Source organism: Dasypus novemcinctus, chromosome 7 (assembly GCF_030445035.2).
Source record: "Dasypus novemcinctus isolate mDasNov1 chromosome 7, mDasNov1.1.hap2, whole genome shotgun sequence".
In the NCBI taxonomy this organism is placed as follows: Eukaryota; Metazoa; Chordata; class Mammalia; order Cingulata; family Dasypodidae; genus Dasypus; species Dasypus novemcinctus.
Window position 1 is genome coordinate 126,818,823 of NC_080679.1, and position 19,269 is coordinate 126,838,091.

Consider the following 19,269-nt stretch of genomic DNA (forward strand, 5'->3'; position numbering starts at 1 on the left):
GGACCCATCCTGACGTGTCGGGCACGCGGGGCTTAGGGATTTGGAGCAGGAAACTGGCTGGGTCTGGTGAAGGTTGGATGGGCCAGGGTGGGGAGAGGTCGTGCCGCAGCCGGGGAAACCAGCAGGGGTCCCACTGCAGAACTCCAGCGGCGTGCTCCTGCTGCAAACCCCGACTCTGGCCTGTTTGCGTTTTTCATTTTTTACTCCTATTTTTATTTTTGAACAGCCGTTTTATAAAATTAGTTTCAAACGTTCCAAGCATAAGGAGAATAGCCTACCTAAGCCCATGACCCATCGTCATTCAGGTTCAGCAACGACTGCGCAATCCTGTTTCCTTTCTGTCCCTACCTACTCCCTCCATCCCAGGTCATTTGGAAGCCAATCCCAGACATGATGTAATTTCATCTATAAACGTTTCAATATGTCTAACAACTTTCCAGTCAGGCTTCAAATTTCCCCTCTTGCTTTCGATTATTTTCCCAGTTTGTTGAGTTCAAGTTGTAATTGGTTATGCCTCTTCAATCTCTTTGAATTTATACCTCCCCTACAACAACTGCGTTTTCTCTCTTGCAATTTACTTGTTGAAGAAACGGTACCCTTTGTCCTGCAGGGTTCCCCACTGTCTGGACTGCATCTCCACAGTGGTGTTTAACATGTATTTCTGTCCATAAATTTCCAAGAAATTGCTAGTCTTGTTACTTTCCAAATCTCTTTCCCCTGGAAAGTTAAAAAGAAAAAAAAAATATATATATGTGTGTGTGTGTGTGCAATGACATTTTAAATCCTCCCCCCTTTTTTCCCTTTTGGATTTTGAGGCAGACCTAGGAAAGATTTCCCCATGCCCAGGGATTCTTCCCTGATTTCTTCTAGTATTTGTGTACATTTTAGAGTTTATCTCTTGGTGAGCATGCCTTTGGAACTTATGCTGGTGTACAGTGTGAGGAGTGGATCCAATTTTCCATTTTCCATATGGCTATCCAGTTATCCCAGTACGACTTCTTAAAAAGAACATCTTGGGAAGCAGACTTGGCCCAATGGATAGGGCGTCTGCCTATCACATGGGAGGTCCAGGGTTCAAACCCAGGGCCTCCTGACCTATGTGATGAGCTGGCCCACACGCAGTGCTGATGTGCGCACAAGGAATGCCTTGACACACAGGGGTGTCCCCTATGTAGGGGAGCCCCACGCGCAAGGAGCGCGCCCCGTAAGGAGAGCCGCCCAGCGCGAAAGAAAGCGCAGCCTGCCCAGGAATGGCGCCGCACACATGAAGAGCTGACACAACAAGATGATGCAACAAGAAGAGACACAGATTCCTGGTGCTGCCGACAAGAATAGAAGTGGACACAGAAGAACATACAGCGAGTGGACATGGAGGGCAGACAATGGGGGGGGGGGAGATAAATAAAAAGTAAAAAAAATCTTAAAAGAAATACAAGAATGTTCTTTTAAAAAAAAAAGACCATTTTTTATCCACTTATTCAGGATGCCACCTTTATCAAATTTGAAGTTTATATACCCAATTAAATCTGTTTCTGGACTCTGTATTCCATTCCATTGGTCTATCTTTTTATTCCTTTGTGAATATCAAATCGTTTTAACTATACAGGCTTTAGAATGTTTTAGGGGAGTGGAGGTGTCTCAAGAGATTGGACCTCCCTCCCACATGGGAGGTCCGGGGCTCAGTTCCTGGCGCCTCCTAAAGAGAAGATGAGCACACAATGAACAGACACAGAGAGCAGACAGCAAGTGCAAACAACGAGGGGGAGAAATTTTAAAAAAAAGAGTATGTTTTAGGATCTGACAGGGCTGCTTACCTCCCACTCCATCTGTTTTTTGTTTTTGTTTTTCCTTCAGGGGTTCCTGGCTATTCTTGCTTCTTTGTTCACCAAAATTAACTTCATAATTGTGAACTTATCTAGCCCCCCCCACCGCCCCGACGATGGTATTTATTTGGATTGCAATAACTTTCCTTGTGGTCACCTATCGACAGCTCATGCGTTCCCATTTTGACCCCTTCCGAGGGCACAACGCCGTGGGGTTAGCTGCCTCCACGAAGCTGAGCTCCCTTCACCATCACCCACTTCCTGCCTGAACCGAGGGAGAACTAGTCCCTTGGTGGTGCTGTCTTGCCAGCATCTGTCTTCCCACACGTTCACCGTGGTAGAGTTTTTGTCATTATGGTTTTCAGGACTTCTCTCCCAGTTTTTCAGCCGTGTTTCATAGGTTTCGGAACATTTCCGTTTGCTGCTGCTAAGCTTAAATCAATTGCTTTCTTTTTTCCGTAGCTGGGGTCTTCTCTTCCACCTTCCCTTCTAGCTGGCTTGTGCGCGTTTATATGAAAACTACCATCTGTAGGGTATTTTCTTGGAGGATTTGTTATCAGTACACCCATGGGACAGCCTCAGCCACCACCCAGCTCCAGCTTCAGGCACCTGTGACCGGTGGCCTCCGTGCCCCTCTGCACTTGCCACCATGCCAACCGACAGGCAGCCGCCGCCGAGCTGCTCAGTTAATTCCAAGGCAAAGACCCAAACCTCCTCCACTTGACCTTCGGCAAATGGAGGCCCACCAGGTAACTGATACCTATCATTTAAAAAGTCGGGAAGTTAATCACGGATGACAACAGAGGACGTGCTCTTTCCGTGGCTTACTTCTGCGGGAGCCACTGGAGTGGATGAACCCAGGGGAACAAGGGTGGTGCCGGCACTGGCCAGCTCCCACCCGCCTCCACTGCCCCCAGGGACTCCCAAGGGAGCCACCAACCCGAGAGAACTCTGATCCCTGCTCAGGGTGGTAGGGGCCAGTCCTGAGTTCAAGGGGTGGGCCAGCCTGGTATCCGATACTAAGCAACCACATTTTTTTTTAAAGATTTATTTCTCCCTCTTCCCCTCCTCCCGCCCTGCTGTTTTTGCTGTCTGTGTTGTCTTCTCATTTTCTCTCCTCTAGGACTCACTGGGATTCAATCCTGGGGACCTCTGATGTGGAGCGAGGTTCCCTGTCACTTGCACCACCTGGTTTCTGCTGCGCTTCACCTTGACTCTCCCCTTTGTCTCTCATTCGTTGTACCATCATCTTGCCGCATGACTCACTTGCGCGGGCACTGGCCCACCACACAGGCACTCACGCGGGCACTGGCTCACCATGCGGGCACTCGCATGGCACTGGCTGGCTGCTCAGGCACACTTTCTCTACTTCTTTTTCACCAGAAGGCCCCCAGGGCTCAAACCCGGGTCCTCCCATATGGCAGGCAGAAGCTCCATCACTTGAGCCACAGCTGCTTCCCAGCAACCACATTTTAATATGATGTCTCTCTGCAGCAGACCAGGTTGCTGAGGTGGTGCAAGAGATAGAGCACCTCTGTCCCACTCCAGAAGGTTCCAGGATCAATTCCCAGTGCCGCCTAGAGAGAAGACAAGCAGACACAGAAGCACGCGCAGCGAATGGACACAGAGAGCAGACAGCAAGTGCAAAAAAAAAAAAAAAAAAAAAAAAAAAGTGGGGGGGTAAATAAATAAATAAATCTTTTAAAAAAAAGTCTCTTTATTATGTGATCAGTAAGGTTGACTGGTATTTTTTGACATCGTTGGTGAGTAAGATGATGCTGTCTTTGTCAGTTAGGTTAAGAAAACCACGATGTGGAAAGCAGATACGGCTCAAGTGACTGAGCTTCCACCTACCACATGGGAAGTCCCAGGTTTGGTTCCTGGTGCCTCCTTTAGAAGATGAGCAGGATGGTGAATTGATGTGACAGGCTGGTGAGGTGAGCTGACGCAACAAGGTGACTCAACAAGAGACATAAGGAGGGAAACATAATGAGAGGCACAACAAAGCAGGGAATGGAGATGGCTCAAGGGATTAGGCACCTCCCTCTCACATGGGAGGTCCCAGGGTCAGTTCCTGGTGCCTCCTAAAATAAAAGATCAGCACACAACAAACAGACATGGCAAATGCAAACAAGAAGCTGGTAGGGAAAAATAAATAAAATAAATCTTCAACAACAACCACGTGCTTGAAGAAAAGTTCTTGGATGGGCTGGTCCTGGAGGGGAAACTGGGCCTGGCAACCACCTGCTCCACCTCTAAGGCTGCAGCCTCCTCTCCGTGCCCTCCTGCCCTCCTGCCCACCAACCTCCCACAGGCCCCTCCCCAGTGCCTTCCATTTCCTGCACCTGGTGGCCTCCTTCACTGCCCTTCCCCCATGTAGCCAGGGGACTAGAGGGTGCAGGGAAGGGTCCGGGCTAGACATTCATTCGCCTTTTTCTCTCTAAAGTGCATGCTGCATGGTAGGAGCTCATGAGTGAATGACTGCATAGAGGCACGACTAAATGAATCAAGCAGAAAACTGGGCTTTGGTCGTTCCGGGCAGCCCTTTAGAAAAAAAGGCTCTTCCCTGGTTGCTCCTGCCGGGACAGGCCCCGACATCACCAACTCTGTGCAAAGCCCTGCGTGTGTCTCGACATGGCTCTACACCTGTGTCACCTGGAAGGGCTGAAGATTTGGGTCACAAAAGAGAAGGGCCTGTGGGTTCTTGGGCTGCCTGGCTCTCCTGAGCTCGTCTCCAGGAGTGACCCTCAGGTGGCATCCTTACATCCTCACCCCTGCACGAGGTTGCTCTTTGGAAAAGATCCGAGAACTCTCCTCTGGGTGGCAAGGAGGCCTTCCCGGGCGGACCTGCCCTGGAACAGCAGGCACAGCCTGTGGGGAGTGACCCGCATCTCGCAGCATGGCCCATCCCACGGAGGCGGTGGGGATGCACTGGGGTGGGCTGGGGGTCCCTGAACAAACCCCACCTGCTCAATCCACGTTAGGGAGCGGCCCCTAGCCCAGGCCTGGCCCTGTGGTCATGGACTTACCCTCTCCTCTCTGGCCCGCCTCGGCAGGGGGGGTGCTGTCTGTCCAGGCCCTGCCACCCCAGCCCACTCCTCTCTTCGACTGGCTTCGTGTGCCCTTCAATGGTGGCCACCTTTGTGTACCTCTTGATGTGTCTGTAGACCCCCAGAGTGCAGGCGGTGGGTCTCCGGCCTCTCCAGCGTCCTAAGTACCTGCCCCGGGCTTGGTAGCCGAGCCACAAAAGAGCACGGCACAATGGGGAGCATCTGTTTCCCAGCAGCAGAGGCACAGGACCGCAAGGCAAGCCGGTGCCACGCAGTTCTGGAGACCACAAGCCGAAATCAAGGTGGGGAGGGACGTGCTGCCCCGAAACCTGAGGGACGGGCTCTGTGCTCGCCTCTCCCAGCCTCCGGCGGCTGCCGGCGTCTCTGCCTTCGTCTTCCTGTGGCGGGCTTCCCTCCGTGCCTCTGTCCGGCTCCTCTTCTCGCACTGGATTACAGGCCCACCCTGCTCCAGGCTGAGCTCCCGTGCATTCAGCTAACTCCATCGACAACCACCCATTTTTCAAATAAGGTCCCATTCCGAGGTCCCTGGAGTTAGGACTTCAACATAGCCGTTTGGGACATCACAATTCAATCCCGTAACAGAGGGGTCTCTCCGGTCCTGTGTGCCAGCCTCCAGGTAGCCCCAGCAGACGCAGCAGCGTGTCTGCTCCCACATGCACTTTTAGGATTTTGTGGGTCCTCCACAGGCAGCGCCCTCTACTGCAGAGCCGGGGCAGCGCTTTGGGAGCCCAGGCCACCATGCTGGGAGGAAGCCCAACTAGCCAAGCAGAGACCACCGGGAAAGGTCTGGAAAGAAAGGTGCTGAGGCCCCCAGTCCTCAGCCAGCATCCGCCCAAAGACGTGGAGTGACCCAGCCTTCCGGACTTCCAGCTGGAGGCCCAGGCACGGTGGAGCAGAGCAAGTGGTCCGGGCTATGCCAGTGCAAAATCCCGACCCAGAAAATCCACAAGAACATTAAACGGTTGCTTTAACCACCGAAGTTGGGTGATTTTCTGCACCGTCTTAGTAACTAGGAACCGGAACTCTTGTCCTTGGGCCTGGATTTTCTCTTTGATCCATCCCATTTGACAGAAGGAGAGAAGGGAGACCCGGCACGCCACGTTGTCTCCCTTCTCTTCCCCCATTCCTTCACGCCTCACTGCTCAGGAAGGCCTTCTCGGCCGCCCCGCCTTCCGTGCTGGGTCAGGTCTCAGGGGAGCCTGTATTTTTCCTTCACCCATGTGATGGTTCGAAGCTGTATGGACCACAGAAAAATATATCTATATATTTTAAACCCCCAATTGTTTTTATTTTATTTTTAGATTTATTTATTTCTCTCCCCTTCCCTCTGCCTGCCCCATTGTCTGTTCTCTGTGTCTATTTGCTGTGTCTTCTTTGTCCACTTCTGTTGTTGTCAGCGACACCGGGAATATGTGTTTCTTTTTGTTGCATCATCTTGCTGCAGTCAGCTCTCTGTGTGTGCGGCGCCATTCCTGGGCAGGCTGCACTTTCTTTTGTGCTGGGCGGCTCTCCTTCGGGGCACACTCCTTGCACGTGGGGCTCCCCTAAGCAGGGGACACCCCTGCATGGCACGGCACTCCTTGCGCGCATCAGCACTGCACGTGGGCCAGCTCCACACGGGTCAAGGAGGCCCGGGGTTTGAACCGTGGACCTCCCATGTGGTAGACGGACGCCCTAACCACTGGGCCAAGTCTGCTTCCCCAGAAAAGTATGTTCTTAAAGCGAATCCATTTGGGTGGGTGTGGACCCATTGGAAGCAGGATCTTTTGGTGAGTAGGAGCTTAAGTTAAGATGTGACCTGCCTCATTCAGGGTGGGTCTTAATCCTCTTACTGGAGTCCTTTATAAGAGAATGAAATTCAGACAGAGAGAGAAAGCCATGAAGCAAGAAGGTGGAAGCAACAAAACCTGGAAGAGGAGGGAGAGCCCAGCTGGTGGCACCCTGCGCCTTGCCCTGGGACAGAGGGCCCAGGATCATGGGCAGCCAGCCTTGGGGAGGAAAGTGTCGCCTTGATGGTACCTTGATCTGGGTGTTTTCTCGCCGTGAAAACTGTAAGCTTGTGGGATAATACATTGCTACTGTGAAAACCAGCCCACTCTGGTAATTCTAGATGTTCTTGCATGTGTATTCATGGGACAAGGGGCAAGGAGCTCCCAGGTCCCACCCGCTGAGGCGCGAGGGACGCCTAGCACAGCCCCAGAGCCGGCACACAGGACGCCGCTGACTGAAGGAACATTCTGGAGCTTGCCTGGGAACACGAGCTGAGAGCCTGGGCCTGCTGCAACGTCCAGGGCTCAGACGAAGGCTTCCTTTGCCTCAGCAATTTGCTTCCACTCCACACCTTCTGCTCGTTGCTCTTTTTCTTGCCCAAGCTTCTGACCAGCTAGAGATTAAAGGCGGGGTGTCTCCGGCGTCTCCTCAAACCAAAAACATTCCAGCTTCATCTTGACAGCCACCCTCTTGCCAAAACAAGCCAGGAAAGGTTGTGCAAGTGCCTGGATTCCAGCAGGAGTTGAGCCGGTCTGTGAAGAAAAACAGAGAAAAAGGAAATATCCAAACTGTTGACTTGTTTGAACTTCTTCACAAACTTTATAACACAAGGAAGCCAACAGAGACAGGCTTGTAATGAGGCACTCAGCCGATGCTGCTAATATTCCAGCAAGAAATGATGCCTCACATTTCCTGGGGGTAGATATGAATAGGTCATTAAAGTATGGCCAAGGAGGGGAGGAGAGTTTACTTTTTCTGTCTCCTCCGAGTCTGCGTTCTCAAAGCACAGCAGGAATTTAAACAAATAGCAGAGAGGAATGGTGCATCAGATCATATTTAAAGAAAAAGCCCCATTCCAATGTCTCTTCTCCTTAAAAGATACATTTTCCTCTGCAAGTTCCACTTTGTAAAAACACTGCAGGTTTGACTCCCCCCCCCATCTAAAGAGCCTATTTGAGAAAAACAATTAGCTCCAAGTTGTTCTAATATTGTCCTGCTTGTTTTTTTTCTCTCTCCTTCAAGAAAAAACGGTTGCTCCTCTGATATAAATTATTATAAGAAGAGAATGACGGAGGGAACTAGGGAGAGAAGCTCACAAAGGCCACCCCTTTTGATGAACAATATGTGTACATGTATAGTCGGAGGAGGGTGAATGGTTGATGGAGAGAGCTACTGACAAAAAGAGATTAATGGTGTCCATGAAATGGGGCTGGGAAGGTCACACCCCATGGGGGTGGGGTCGAACTGAGTTTCCCACAGGCCTTGGGTGCCCTTAGAAGAGAGCAGAAAGGAGAGCTGCGCCACGACCTTCGAGAGAGGCCCACTGAACCGGCGGGGCAGCCCACCCATCTCTCGGGGTCCGACGGCTGCGTGCTTCCATCCTGGACAAATCATTTCACCTCTTTACGCCTCAGTTTTGTCTCTTGTAAAATGGGAATAGGAGAAGCTTCCTCCCAGTTGTGAAGCTGAAATACTAGAAAGGAAATAATAACAGCGTCGCCCAGCACACGGCGTTCCACGAATGAGGAAGGAAGAAACGGAACGAGGTCCTCACGTGGCTGTGGGCGGGCGTGGGGGTGGCCTGGAGAGGTCGATGGTCTGCGCCCCTCCAGTCCCCAAGCTTTCCCAAGCTCTGGGCTGCGGCGCGGCCCCGAGGGCCCAGGCCCGTCACCAAGTTTGCTTAAGCCACTTCTTTCGCACGCACTCCCCCGCTCTGGCCCGAAAGCCCGGCGAGATTTTCCTTCCTCCTTCCTCCGCTGTCGGGTTCTGATGATTTCCATCTGGCTGCAGCAGCCAGAGTCTCTTCCACAAAAACAAAACAAACCCGAAACCCTCCCCTCCACGCACACAGGCAGCGAACCCAGGAGGCGGCGTCGCTTCTCGCAAACAGGCGCGCAGAGGACCACTGGCGCGAGCCGCGGCGGGGGGCGCGGGCAGACCCCCGACACCTGCGCCGCCCGCCGCTCCCGGCCAGACCGCGGCGAGAGGGGTCGGCGCGGAGCCCGGGCTCCCCCGGCCCCTCCGGGCCCCGGTTTCCTCGCCGGCCGCCGGGGGAAGAGGGCGCACAGGGCAGAGTGACCCGGGCGTCTCTCGGGGGAGGGGGCGAGGCGGGTGGGAGGCGTGGGAGTTGGGGGGGGTTGTATTTCAGAGATTGAAAACAGAGCCGACCCTGCGCGCAGGGCGGAGCTCATCTGACTTGAGTTAGCGAGCCCCCTCCCATCCCCCCACCCCACCCCGGCGCCTTCAAAAAAAAGCACTGGGGCCTGGCGCGTTCTTGGGTCGCCTCTCCAACTTTCCTCGGAGGCGTGCTCTCCCGGCTCGGAGCTGGGGAGGGAGGAGAGGAATCTCCGCCCGCGCCTCCTCGAGTCCGCCTTCCGCGGGGTCCCCACGGGCCCGGCTGCGGGAGGCGGGGGCGCGCGGCGGGCGGGGGCGCGCGCGGTGTGTGGCGCCCGGGTGTGCCGGCGCCGTGCGCGCGGGGGGCGCTGCGCCGTGCGCCCGCGCTGATGGATTGCCGGAGCGCCGGGGCTGGCGAGCCGAGGCAGCGCGGCTCCGCGGACTTTTTTTCAAACTCCCATCAATGAGACTTCGAGGAGGAGCAGGCGGCGGCGGCGGCGGCCACGAAGAAAGGCGAAGAGGAGCCGGAGGACCCCGAGGAGGGCGCGCGCGCGGCGAGGAGCGCCGGAGCGTGCGGGAGCTGCCCGGTCGCCGGCGGTAGGGGCTGCCCGCTCCCCGCCCGTCCCCGGGCCCCCGCCTCGTCCCCTCCCGGGCCCCGCGCGCCCCGCCCCGGCCGGCAGCGCCGGCAGACGGCAGCCCGCGGCGGGTCGCTGCGCCAGCCAAGTTGGGATGGGGGCCTGCAGCCGGCGCCCGGCGCCCCAGAGGCCACCTGCGTGCTAGAGGCAAACTTTTGTCTCCCTCGGTAAAGTTGCATTGGCCTTTTCCTTTCTTTTCTTTGCTAAGCGTCCCCGGCCCTGGCTGAGCCCTGGCCGACCGGGATGCTGTGCCGTCTCGGGGAGTCCCTCGGCCGGGTCCCGGCGCCACGGCGCGGGGATCGGGGCGCAGGGCTTCGGAGGCTGGGGCCGCCCCGCTTCAGGCTCTGGTCCCACAGGGCGGGGGGCGTAAAGGAGCTCCTGGGGCGTGGAACTCGGGGCCTGGGGGAGCATTTTGCCTTCCCCCACCACCCCGGGGCGAGCGCCTCCCTTCTCTGAGCACGCAGCCCGGCCCGGCTCGGCTCCTGCCCCGTCCTCGCGTCGCCTGAGCCCGGGTCCGGCTGGGTGGGCTGATTTTTGCCGGGGTGGGGGTGGAGGTGGGGGCCAGTGGGATCGGAGGCGGGGTTGCTCCGATGCTGGAGATGGGCAGTGGGCGCGCGTCTCGGGGAAGCGTGCGGCGTGCGGGGGGCTGCAGGCAGCCCGGGGCGAACTTTTCCCTCCGCTGCGCCGCGCCCCCACTCGGGAGCGGCGCTCCCCAGCCGGGAGCCCTGCCTTTCTTTCTGGCTCGCTCTTCCTCCCCCTGGCCGGGCCCTGCCGCCCCCTCCCCCTCGGCCGGGCTCTCCTCCGCCTCCCCCCTCCCCCTTCCCCTCTCTCCTCTGCCTCCTCCCCTGCCCTCCGCCCCGAGATCCGCTCGACTTCCCGAAGGGATCCGCACATAATCCCTCGCCCGGTCCCCGGGTCCCCCCACCGCTCACTCTCCTCCCCGCCCCCCACTTGTCGCCCCCCTCCCCACTGCGGGAGGGGCACGCTCTCAACAAGTATATTTGCTGAGGAATTTGAAAAATCCACTACTGCAACTTGATCTGTGTGTGATGGATGGGGAGAGGCGCGGGGAGAGCTGGGCGCCAATCCTATTAAGGGTTTGGACAGGGGAGCCTTCTCCCCGCGCCGGCCGGGCGGGGTGGGGACGGGGGCGGGAGCGTGTGCGCCGCGAGCGCGCCCTGCGCGCCCGGCGGGCTGCGGGAGTCCACCCACCGCGGCGCCTTTTCTGCCCGGCGGTAATTGCTGTCATATCCTAGGAAACCCGACCTTTACAGCGCGTGGACTCCGCGGGAGCCCGCGCTCCGCACCCCGGGGACCCTGCGAGCCGGCCGCCGAGGGTCCCTGCAGGGTGCCCCCCCGCCCCCCCCCCCCCGCGTTCCCCTCATTTTGGATAGTTTTTTGGCATGGGGCCCTCCGTTGGACCCCCCGCTGGAAAAGGGGACCTTCCCTGGGGCCTGGTCCCCGGCCCTTGGGGGGGTTCCCGCGTCCCTGCTCGCGCCCGGACGCCGCGTCCCGCTCGTGCGCGCCCTCGGGGGCCCCGGCCCTTGCCCCGCCGCCCCGGCCCGGCGTGCGAAGGTTTAATCCCGACAGCTTCAGATAAAGGGAGCGGTTGTAAAACGCTCGTAGGCTGTTTGCCGACGAGGCTCTGGGGGATGTTGGAGAATTTGAAAGTAAACGTTTCCCTCGCAAGCGGCATAAAATAGTGTTTAAACAAATATTGTATTGGCATGCTCAGGGGGCGCAGTGCCAAAGAGTAAAGTAAATAAACTGTGAAATCCAAAATATACAGCGGTGCAAAGCGGCCGAATGGGCGGACTTGTCACAAGTCTGCCCGTGACAACTGTTTGTTCTCGCCCCCTCCCCGCCAGGCCCCCTCCCCGTCATTTCCTCACCTTTCCCGGGAGTTTCCTCACCTTTCCCTCGCTCGGGACCCCGGGCAGGCGCTCTCTGGGCCCGCGAGCGGCCTTGCCTTCGGGAAGAACCCCAGTGCATGGTGACGTGGGCCCTGTCTCCCCGCAGGCGGCGGGGCACCCTGGCCGGGCTGGCTTGAGCTGTGAGGGCCTGGAGGCTTTTCCCAGCCTCGGCTCTGTCCACTGACAGTAATTCTAGACTCTAGAGCCCAGACCTGGCAGAAGCCCCTCCACTCCCCTCTTCTTTGACCTCCCTTTCTTCCTTCACCTTCCTTGCTTTCGTTTTGCTAGACTCGCTGCTGCTGGCTCTGCCACTGAGGGTGACAGGAAATTAGAGAGAGGTTTCCTCTCGGATTTAAATCCCACTCAAGCCCAGCTGCGTGGAAAGTTGTCACTCGTCTGCGTTTTGAGGTTAATTGCATTTTGTAAGATTTAGGGTGTTTTGTGTTTCCCCTCTGCATTGAGAAATATGCCAGTTTGCTGGAGTTATTTTGTGGTGGGGGGCAGGACGTTAAGCCAAGGCAGGTAGACTCCCCAGGAGGTAAAGTGCACACCTGCCCTCCGTGGCCCCCCCAGCCGAGTGAGAGGCTGTGTCCCCAACAGTCTGTTTCCAAACCCCCTCCCCGTAAGGAAGTCCAACTGTCCCCAGACAGGGCTTGGCTCCCCAAGGAAGAAGACGATTGCCCGAACATCTATTAAGGATGTTATTTTCCATGGGAATTGATTTGATGGGAATTTGCACAGGGTCCAGATTTCCTTCGGCAGAGACCTGCAGGGCTCACGCTTCGTCCCCTGGGGTGGCCGTGGCCTCAGAGGGGGCTCTTGCCTGGGCCCGCCCGAAGCACGCGGGCACTTAGCAGAGGCCTTCTGGCCGGGGCTGCCTCAGTGTGGAATTTTCCTGGGGACTCTCGGCTCCAGTGCGTGGGGAGAGGGAAAGGCCTCGAGCAGCCTGGCCCGTGGCTCGCTGCCTGCTTCGGGGGTCCTGGGGGCTGTCCTGGAGCCGGCTTGTTTGCACTGCAGCCCGAAAAATACACAAATACTTCACGCTTTTTGTCCTCCCACAAGTGCCCTGTACACAGTGCAGCCCCCGGAGCTGGATTAGCAAACCGGGGGATTCAGCAGGCAGGCAGACCCACTCGGATATTTGCCTAATAATCACCGCTCTTCTCGGGAGCTGCTGCTGGCCTGCCCCTCCGCCCCCACCCAGGGGAAAATGTCACCCCACAATTGCCAGCAGTTCCCTTTAAATGAGACCAAGAGGTTCAAAGCCTTGTGCCCCCTCCCCCCCAACTGGCTTGTTAAAAGTCCTGTGTTCAAGTTCTAGGCCCTGGTGTCCCAGGAAAGCATGTGTTCAGCGGGGCTTCCTTTGCCCGAGTGGTGCTTGAGGAAGGGGTGCAAAGCAGCCCAGCTCCTGGAGGCTGGGGCGCGGGAGGGGGCTTCTCCCTGGCAGGGTTCTGCCCCAGGGCTCGGCGGGAGGCCGGGCGGCCCTCTCTTCCCCCTGGTCCTGGGTGCTCTGGGAAGGCAGCCCTCGCCCCTTCCCCCCCTCCCCCCTTCTTTTCAGTAAGTGTCAGCGGCCTGTCCAGATGAAACACGTGAAGAATGCCAACGAGCCAGACAGGATTCTCAGCTGCCCGGAAATTCAGAGAGGCGGCCAGGTGATTGTAGCGGCGGGCGGAGTGGACGGCGTTCTCGGGGGGCCTGGGGCTTGTGCCTCTGCAGCTCGTGGGGAGCAGAGCTGCCCCGGCATTGTTCTGGAGAAGAGCTGGGGAGAGGGTCCCTGGCCAGTGAGGTCGGATTGTGTTCTCTGATTACCAAAAAAAGCGCCTCCATTGTCTTGAAATAAACGCATGACGCCAGATTTCCTATTCATCATTTTCCAAAAGTTGAGTGTTGGCCGTGGAATACAAAGAATTCCAAAACCCAATCGGTGACGATTGCTTTTAAGTTCCATGGGTGACAAGAACATCTCCCGCCTCCAGCACTCCATGTAAAGCCCTGGAGAAGTGCACCTGTGGTCGCAGCATACTTGACGTTTGGCACCGTATTTTTCCTCAAGTCTTCCCTCAGCAAAAGCATCTTTAATACTATTCTTTGTGTCCGATTTTGCTTTCTCAAAAAACACACGGACGGGGGAAAATACTTTCGCTAAGATGTGACCGGTGGGTACCTATTAAACCGCTTTGGAGATTCCATCTGAATTGAGTGAGTTCACGTGGTTGTGTGTGTGTGTGTGTGTGTTGTTAAGGAGAAAACCAGGTTGCTGGGAAGTGTGTTTTTAACTGTGAGTGCCCGGTTTCAGCCATTAGCATGAGAAAAAAGTTTTAGTGCATTGACTATTGTCTTGAATGAGGAGTTTTCAGCAAAGGGAAGGAAAGCGGCAAAGGGGCGACCGGCCATTGAGAGCCTTCAGCAGCCCGAGCTCGTCATCTGCCCCCGAAATCTGTGATCGGATATCACTTTTATCTCGCTTTCCCATTCTCTGCCCTTTTTCACACTTTCACTTTTGTCAAGGTTTATTGATTATGTTTTCTTCTTTGCAAATCTGTGGAAAATTTAATGAACCAAAAACAGCAGTGCAATAAAGGGGGCTTTTTATTCATTAGCAGGGGATTGATTTCCCCCTTTCGGCCGAGGGCCCCTTGCCTCCCGCGGGGGAGCTGGGGGAGGAGGGCGCGGGCCGCGCGGGCCCAGGCGGGGCCTCCCCGGGCCTGTGGCCCGGCTGCTGAGCCGCCCGGGCTGGGCCTGGGCCGTGCTCGGAGACCATCTGAAAGCGGATGTGGAGGGTCCGTGGCCCTGCCGAGCCAACCCCGTCCTCCAGGGGCCAGGGGGCTTGGGGTGGGGCGGAGGTGGGGGGCGTCCGTGCTCCCCAGCCTTACAAACCGCTTGCGCATCTGGGCCCACTCCGCGACACAGCTAAGTGTCTGCCTCCACCCCAGCTCGCAAACCTGTGATTAAGCACAGATCGAGTGTGATTACGCTTGGCTGGCTGTGGAGACGTTCTCTGGGAAAGAGGGTGAGCCTTGCTCTTTCCAGAGGCTTCCTGCAGCCTGGGGTAGAGTTCTGCTGTGCATATGTCTGCTTGGCTGGCTGCCCCACCCCATCTCTCTCTCCCCGTCCTCTCTTCCCCTTTTCTTCTCGCTTTCCTTTCTCTCCCTTCTTTCCCCCTCCTCTCTCCTTTTTCCTCTTTCTCTCCCCTCTTCTCTCTCCTTCTGCATCTTTCCTTTCTCTCCTCTTTGCCCCTCTCCTTTTTCTTTCCTTCCTTTCCCCCTTCTCTGTTTCCTCCTCCTTTCTCCTCCTCTTCCGCTCTCCTGTCTCCCTCTGGTCTCCTCTCCTTCCTTTTGCATCTTTTTCTCCCTCCGCTCTCCCTCTGCTCTCCGTTGCCTCTTTCTCCCTCTTCGCCCTCTCCCTTCTCCCGGTTGAGGGCTGGCGCGGTGAGCCTGCGCCCGGGGCCCCCCACCTGCCCGCCCCCACCTGCCCGCCGGCTGGCTCTGGGCGCGGGAACAAAGCCGCATTGTGGGGGCCGCACACCGGTCGCCTCCGGAGAGTGGCGGGAGACCCGGCCTGTGCTGCCAGCTCGGACTGGGCCGCGTCGCCGGCCGCCTTTGTGGCTGTGGGCGGGAGCCCCAGCTTCGCGCCCCCGCAGGGAGCGGTCTGCGCGGGGCGCCCTTTCCAGGAGCTGCTCAGCCCAGGCCCCCTCGCTTCCAAATGGCGCGCCCTGCTACCCGCTTCCCGGAGAAGGGAATTCGACTTTAGCTAAACGTTTTCAGAGGGGATCAACATCAAACGAGCCAGGAGAAAGCGGGCAAGGGGGCCACGTTCGGAAACTTTTGGTGGCGGAGGGAACATTTTCTTTAAGGCGTCTGCGAAACGCTGGGAGCGCGCTTGGTGCCACGAAGCCCTCCTGCCCCGTCCTCTTCCCAAAGGCAGGACAGGAAGGGTGGGCGCAGAGTAGCCCCCCACCGCGCCCCCGTGTGCTCTTGACCTGTAGGGGGTCAGAAAAAGCAAGATCTTCGGGTGTCTAGGAAGTTAAAAGAGCATCTGTCCTTAGCAGGACTGCTTTGTGCGATGGACAATGCCATAAGTCAGGCCGACTGCTCAGCCACATTTCTAAGGAACTGTAAGGGCCCTCAAGCACCCTCGTGCTAAGTTGAATTGATTGAAATTTAATGGCGGTGAGAGGGATGAATGGTAATGATTTGCCTGCGTATCTTTGGCGCACTTGACGTTAATAACTGCGGAGCTGGAGTGTGTATCCGCGCAGAGCCTGCCACACACATGAAGCTGTAGCATTATTCATTTGCCCAGATGCCAGCCCTCCGCCTCTTTCCCCTCCTCAAATCCTTTTCCTTCCCACCATAATTCACTTGTTCGGATGATTTAAAAAAAAAAAAAAGGAAGGAAGGAAGAGAAAAATCTTTCTCCATTGAGCACGTAACATCGTGTCAACATAATTTTGAGCTCATGGGTTTTTTTTCCAATTCCTACATAAATCAGCATCTAATATACAGAATGTGATGAATTTGTTTTAGCTGCCATGGTGAATTAATGGTACGCAAATAGAAGCTTTGCAGGTGAAATGATTTACTTAATAATTCCAACTTCTAATATTTAAACTCATTCATTATGTTGGGGGATCAGCAAAACAAGTCCGTATTTTTCACCCCGAGTTGGGGAGACTGGTAGCCGTGTACTTGCCGCATCGGGGGACCTCGATGGCCAGGAAAGAGCTCTTGACTTGTTGGCTCTTTGGGAAGCTCCGGTTTGCTGAGTGGCGGTCCAAGGCGCAGGGGGTAGGAGGCTTCTCGAGGTGTGTCATTTAAATAATTCCAGCCTGGCCATCAGGGTCTGCTGCTCCCTCTGCCTCTGCGCAGGAACTGAGGAAGTCTTCCTGTTGGAACAGGTCTTGAAGAATGAGAATGATGGGCCCGATGGAGAAGGACGAAGGGGCCCTGATGCCCCCCCGTGCCCCATCCTCACCTTCGTCATTGGCTGGTCAAGACCAGCAGACGCTGAAGATGGAGTCATTAAGTACGGGCCTGCGAAAGCTGCGCTGGTGTGGGAAGCCGCGCCACGGGAGCTCCCCCGACCGCTGGGAAGACTTTCCTTGCACAGAGCGTCTTTTCTCCTGGATAAAAGGCCCTCTTCCCCTGGAAAACGTTGAGGAGGAGAACGATAATGGCCGTGATAGGCAGGTGCCCTAGAGAGAGGAATTAGCCAGGACTTTTGGGGTTACCCTCAGGGAGCAAGGGACCCAGCCGCGGTGCTGGTTTGGAGCTGCGTGCCCCAGAGAAGCATGTTCTTGAGCTTAATCCAGTCCTGGGGGTGTGAGCCCGCTGTAAGAACCTTTTGATGAGGTGATGTCCGGCAAGGCGTGGCCCAGCTCCATCAGGATGGGTCTTGATCCTTTTCCTGGAGTCCTTTATAAACAGAATGGAATTCAGACATGCAGAGGGAAGAAGCCAGGGGAGGCAGGAAGCTGAAGGTCAACGGCATCCGGAAGAGAAGGGAGAGGCCGCCCTGTGCAGTGCCATTTGGAAGAGGAGCCCGGGGCCCGGGGTGGCCGGCACCCAACCCAGAGCACCAGGCTTCGGGGAAAAAGCATCGCTTGATGACACCTTGGTTTGGGCTTTTTCCTAGCCCCAGCACCATGAGCGAATAAATCCCCGTTGTTTAAGCAGCCTGTTGCGTGGTGTGTGCTTGAGCATCCCGGGAAATGAAAACAGCCGGCCCCCAGCCGGGTGGGCCTGTGTGCGCTGCTCTGCCTCTCCGGAAGGACGCCCCTTGGCAATCGTGACCCCGTAGGTCCCCGGCTGCAGGATCCTCGGAGCCGGTGCTCGCCGCCCTCTCTGGGAGGGTGAGCATCTGGGGTATGTGGGGGGGCTGGAGGGGCTCTGTCCTGGCCCCCTGCTTCTGGCGAGTGCAGCGAGGACGCCTCTGGAGTTTTATGCCCTCCTTTCCCTTCCGAGGGGCGCGTGGTCAGGGTGGGGTGGCCTTGGGGACACCGTGGGGCGGGGATGGCCTTCTCAGACTTCACCGAAGGCGACAGACCAGGGAGGGAAGGCCTGCCACATAAATACGTCTCGATCTCCGAAGATCAGGGAAGAGTTTTGACTTCATTTCTCAAAAAATTGAGGTCAGCGCGGCCCGGTGACAGGTTGAAGGCGCATCACTCAGGCGTTTCCGCCGCCGGCCGCGGGCGCTGCTCTCGTGATGCATGGCGCGTGTCCCGGCAGTGACAGCATATTTAGGGCTGGCCCCGCTGCCTGCGGAGATCAAGGTGAGGGGACGTGCCTGGCATTCGAGGGTCGTGCGCATGTCCCCATGCTTACATAGGGACAGAAGAAATCGGACCCAGCGGTTTCTCAGCCAGAAACGTTTAGGTGTGCGAATCAAGAGGTGGGAGGGGGTGGCGGGCATGGGTTCATCTCAGGTGGGTTCATCTTGAGAAAATGTAGTTTGTTCGATTGTCCTCCTGGGAGGCGTGACTGTGGGGTGTGTTGTTTATGTGTTGATATGCTTGTCTAACAGTCATAGTTTAACCACCAGATCTCTTGATGAATTGGAAGTGCTTTTCCTTCTCCTAAGATGCACTTATACAAAAAAAGAGAGAGAAATAGCTCAAGGGGAAAAGGTCAGAACTGGAAATGAGTCCATTGTGGCCAGTACAAGCCCCCTTAAAGTGGGGGTCCCAGATGGGGCTCCAGTGGGAGGCTTGTTAAATATGCAGATTCTCGGGCCCCAGGAGGAATCTGTGGGGCCCCCGAGTTTTCATTTTCTCAAGACTTCTGGGGGGGCGATGGGGGGGGGAAACAATTTATTGCCGTGAAGTCCCCGCATCATTTTGTGATTTTGTGTTAACAGAGGGAAGCGGCTTGGATCTGTGAGGTTGGAGGGACTGATCCAGGAAAGTGGTCAGCTACTGCTGGGCTGGGGGGCCCCACTGTCGCCCAGGCCCGAAGAGCTGCTGCTCCAAAAGGTGTGGGGCAGGGGCCTCCAGGGGGGGAGCCCTCCTTCAGGCAGTGGCTGAGGCTGGAGGTGGCTGGCGGCCCCTGGAAGAGACCAGAGAGCTCCTTGATCGGCACTGCAGGTGGCTCCTCCTGAGGGTCCCTGGATGGCTCCGGTCCTTCCCTGGGTGACAAGCAGCCTCCCTGCTTTAGGGCGGCGTCCCGTTGGAACAGGTCTTTTGGAAGTCCGGCCCATACCTAGGTTCCGTTGGAGGCTCACCTCACGGGTGGCTTTATGGTCCCATGAGAGGGTAGGAAGGAGATGGCCTGGTGGGGGTACGGGCGCAGGGGGAGCAGCAGCCGGGCTGCCACCCCTCCACACCGAGGTGACTGGAGGCACAGAGCTGGAGAGCCTGACGCTTGGGGGAGAAGGTCACTGGCCCAGGGGCCACTATGACCTCAGGCTCTACGCACGGAGTTTTGCTGACGCCCTGGAAGCCTGGGCCTTGGGACAGAGCCTGGCGCTTTTTGCTGACGCCCAGATGCCTCTGTTCTCTTGGCCTCTGCTTCCTGCAGAATGGGAGGCCTCTCCGCCCAGAGGCCTAGCACATCGGTAGAGAACACGTGCTCTGACTGCCGCGGACTGCACTGCCGTAGCCATTTTCCCGCAGGACTGCCGGCGCGTCCTGGGTCCAGAATCGGTGTGGACTGGCCTGGTGGGCATTTCAGGAAAATGTTCTCAATGCTTTAGAAAGTGCCCCTTTTAAGGTCCTGTAAGCATT